Source organism: Amblyomma americanum, chromosome 2 (genome assembly GCF_052857255.1).
Source record: "Amblyomma americanum isolate KBUSLIRL-KWMA chromosome 2, ASM5285725v1, whole genome shotgun sequence".
NCBI lineage: Eukaryota > Metazoa > Arthropoda > Arachnida > Ixodida > Ixodidae > Amblyomma > Amblyomma americanum.
Window position 1 is genome coordinate 13,130,589 of NC_135498.1, and position 4,576 is coordinate 13,135,164.

Here is a 4,576-nt window from a genome sequence, read left to right on the forward strand (position 1 = left end):
TCCAGTATTCAGAAACTTCTTTTATTGCAAAAACAATCGTGCATTATTGAAAGCCTGCCCTATACAGAGCACTCCGAAACTGGCTTTAAAGAATATAATATCTTTAAAATTCATCAAATATATAACCAGGTACTATTAAACCAATTTTATTTCAGTTCTCGAAGTCATTGCTTGAAATTCACTGAAATATCAGTCTTGGAACAGTCTGCACCAGAACGACGAACTCGTCATGCAGATGTGTGGGGAGGTCCAAGGTCCCGGACTAATTATGGTGAATGCCTTCAGTGTCGCCTACCCAAACTTTTAAATAGTTTTCACAATAGTGGCATAGAAATCCTCAACCAAACTCTATTATATTTCAAATTGGTCATCAATATGTTCAACCATTTGCTATACATTTGAAACTGCCTATTACTTTTTTTAAGAAATCACGTCTTTCTGATTCTTGAGTTATATGCATTTTTTCTTTCATTGTATTGCACCCATTATGATCTGCCACCCTGTGAAAGTTATCCGTAGACTGACTGTACGCCTTCCGCGGCTGCTGCTTGTACGGGAGTCGAGGGCTCGTTAATCAATAAATTGTAAGCTTAACACCTCAGGATCGAAGGAACAAGACCGCTGCTGCGAATCGACACCAGAAAGGTCCTTCGTAGGCCGGTGTTAGTGGTGCGCAGACTGCGTCGCAACGCACACAAAGGTGGTTCGGAGTGGCCAGGTCAGGGTGCACGAAAATTACCATTTTCATGGTGGAGTAGGCCGGAGATCTTTCACGCCGTCCAGCAGGTGTTTAAGGAATTCTTGGGGCTGGGCTGGCAGCTGCTGTGATGTATTGATGACTCCTGGAAGACGCAGAGCATTACCATACACCAGCTCTGCAACTGAGCACTGTAAGTCTTCTCGGATGACGGCCCTTAGACCAAGGAGCACTACAGGCAAAGAGTCGACCCAGGTGGCGCATTGACGCGGGCAGCTAGGGCGGCCTTCAATTGGCGGTGAAGGCGTTTAACCATGCCGTTGGCACACGCGTGATATGCAGTGGTACGGCAATGCCTGGCGCCGAGGGCATGATTAAAGGAAGCAAACAAGGAGGACTCAAACTGGCCGCCATGGTCGATTGTCACGGTGCCAGGAGAACCAAATCGAGGTACCCACGCAGAAATGAAGGCACGGGAAGCAGTCTCTGCGTTGATGTCAGGAATGGGGACTGCCTCCGGCCAGCGAATGAAGCGGTCGACCATGTTCTGGATATAACGGTAGCCTCGAGACAAGGGTAGAGCGCCCACGATGTCGAGATGTACATGGTCGAAACGACGGCCATGTGGTAGGAAGGCTTGGGAAGGCGTCTTGGTATGACGGCAGACCTTGGTCGTCTGGCAGGGCAGACACAGGTGCGTCCAAGCGCGCACATCAGCGTTGATTCCGGGCCAAACATAGCGCTGGGTGAGAAGACGCTGAGTAGCCCGAATGCCTGAGTGGCATATGTCATGTAGAGAATGGAAGATGGGGCGACGCAGTGAAGCCGGAACAAAAGGACGGGGAAGGCCTGTTGACACATCGCACCACAGGGGCTCGGGCGAGCAGGGATGGCACACAAGCCGTAGTCGGAGAGTACGGGGGTTCTATCGAAAAGCAGTGAGCTCACGGTCATTCTGCTGTGCGGAAGAGAATGCGGCCCAATCGACGGTGGGAGATAGTGCCTACAGCGGCTATACGACAGAGGGCATCAGCGGCAGTGTTGGCGGCACCTTTCACATGGCGGATGTCGGTAGTAAACTCCGAGATATAAGCGAGCTGACGGCGTTCGCGTTGCACGTACTTCGATGAGTCGGTGCGGAACACATACGCCAGTGGCTTATGATCGGTCAGCACGTGAAACTGGCATCCACCTACAAAATCCCGAAAGTGCTCTGTCGCAGAGTAGATGGCTAGTAGCTCTCGGCCAAAGACTCTGTAGCGGGTCTCAGCAGGATGTAGCTTCCGAGAGTAAAAAGGCAATGACCTCCACTCGGAGTTAATGTACTGTTGTAAGATGGCTCCGGCGGCCACGCTTGAGGCATCCGCCATCAATGTCGTACGGGCGTTGCTGCGCAGATGGACAAGAAGCATGGCGTTCGCAACTGCTTGCTTTGCGACAGTAAAGGCGGCCCGGGCTTCTGATGACCAAGAAACGGCGAAGGACGGGCCAGCGGTTGACCGGAGGAGGTCGGTGAGCGGGCGAAGCAGCTCTGCACAGTGCGGGATAAAGCGCCTGCAAAAAATTCACCAGGCCCAGGAATTGTAAGTGGCGCAGTGTTGTAGGCTGGCGATAATTCTCGGTGGTCTGGACGTGGGACGCGAGAGCGCGGATACGCTCTGAGGATATGTGATGGCCCGAAAAATCTAGCTCAGATGCGCCGAAAACACACTTGGAGGCGTTCACAACCAGGCCGCACTGCTGCAGACGCTTGAATAAAACACGGAGGTGCTGCTCGTGATTGTCAGGTGTAGGGTTGGCGCTGGGGACATCATCAAGGTAGGCGAATACAGTCGGTAGGCCCCGCGTGACATCGGTCATGAACCGCTGGGAGGTTTGAGCCGAACTGCGTAGTCCAAACGGCATCCGCACGTACTCAAACAAGGGTGTCGTGATAGCGGTTTCGGTATGTCGGTGGGTTCGATGGGAATTTGGTGATGCGCCTTAACCAGGTCAGCTTTGCTAAAAATGGTGCGGCCGGCGAGGCGCAATGTAGAATCCTGGATGTGGGGCAGCGGATAGCTGTCGTGGACAGTCTTGGCATTCAACGCCCGATAGTCGCCACGGGGACGCCAGTCACCGGGATCACGCTTGGGCACTATATGCAGCGCAGACGCCCACACGCTAGGCGACGGTGGTATAATGCCGAACTGCAGCATCTGGTCTAACTCACGTTTGGCGATAGCTAGACGGTCTCCAAACAAGCGGCGTGGTCGAGCGGCTGCGGGTGGACCCCGGGTGACGGTGAGGTGTGTCAGCGTATGTTTAGGCACCTGAGTGAGGTTGCAAGGCTTGGTCAGCTCCGGGACATCCGCCAACACTTTTTCGAACGTAGAGGAAGGTATCAGCGTGCGGATGCCCATGGGAGCAAGGTCGGAGAAGACTCCCGAGATGGAGAGATGAGTCAGACCGTCAGTAAGGCGACGACGCCGCACTCTGACGTCAAAGGCGAAATATGAGGGGAAGTCCGAGCCGATGATCGGCTGAACCACGTCTGCGATGCCGAAGACTCATCGAAAAGTGCGGCGAAGCCCGAAGTCGAGGGTGAGAGATCGGAGTCCGTACGTGGCTATAGACGAGGCGTTGGCAGCACGGAGCTACTGCGCCGATGACTTGGAACGATCAGCCTTAGTCGGTGGAACCACGCTGATTTCCGTGCCCATGTCTATAAGGAACCGGGTGCCGGAGAACTGGTCACTTATCATGAACAGGCGGCTCGGACGACTGGCGGGTCCACACGCCGCCGCCATTAGTGATCCCGGCGGACGTTTCTCGGCCACGAACAGGGCGGTGTACACTTCGTGGCCCGGTATCGAAAACGTTGGTAGTACCAGCAGAGAGACGGAGGGCTGGGATTCCGAGCTTGATGTGTGCGAGAACGAGAGTGATGATCGAGACGAGGCGGCCGGGTCTCCTGGGGTGGGCTGCGGAGTGCGGCGACTGAGGCGGCAAGCTCATCGAGACGGGCCTCAAGGCGCGAAATCGCCGGGTCAGTAGGCGGCAAAACAGAAGTGACGGACGGGGAGGTTGCCGCATGAACGTTATCGGTGAGCTCAGCCAGGCGCTCGAGGGTGACGTCCCCTGCCGCCTGTGTGACATCACATCGCCGGAAGGTGTTGGAGGAAAAGCTCTCGAAGCAACGAAGAGTGGTTGGGGACATCGCTTTCCCGACAGGCTGTCGCTTCCGTCGCAGGAGCTGGGAAGGGCGCTGGTCGCCAAGGTCTTGCTCGGTAAGGAGGTGCTGGAGGAGGTGCGTTACGACGGCATAAATCTCTCCAGCACCTTGGTTTTCAGGTGTTGATATGGTGTAGCACCCATGGGGGCGGAGAGAACGCCGGAGAGCTCTCCGCCAACGTCAGGAAAAAGGCTCGAGGCGACATGGTAGTAGCGCGTCGTCTCCGAGCTGATGCGGGAAAGACAAAATTGCGCCTCGATCTGGTGGAATCAAACTTGCAGGTTCTGAGGCCAGAAAGATGGGAGGCGAACCTGCAGTGTCGAGACGTCCTGCGGACGTGAGTCCTTTTCCGTGGATGCTGCGTGATCGGTCATTGCTCGTCCTAGGTCACCAGATGTAGGCTTAATGCCTCGGGAGCGAAGGAACAAGACCGTTGCTGCGAACCGACGACTCCAGAGCCGAACTGCGAGCAGTGGCTGCACGAGCCACGGCCAGATGCCGTCTTTATTTTCTTCGCCGGGTGGAGCGCGCTATCACGGCTCCTGGCGCCACCCATGAAAGGGCGCTACACAATTAGTCGGTCGGCCGGTCGGTCAAATTCTACGATCACAAAAACGTTGAAGAGGGCTTTGATTGCGTACGACGAGGCGTGGGGCCAGGTACCA

At 55.2% G+C, this 4,576-nt stretch overlaps 1 protein-coding gene across 1 annotated transcript in view; it reads right to left on the bottom strand.

The window, feature by feature from the left end:
- The window catches only part of LOC144120589 (monocarboxylate transporter 4-like), a 111,266-nt gene that overhangs the window by 31,173 nt on the left and 75,517 nt on the right, over positions 1 to 4,576 (bottom strand). The window lies entirely within an intron of this gene.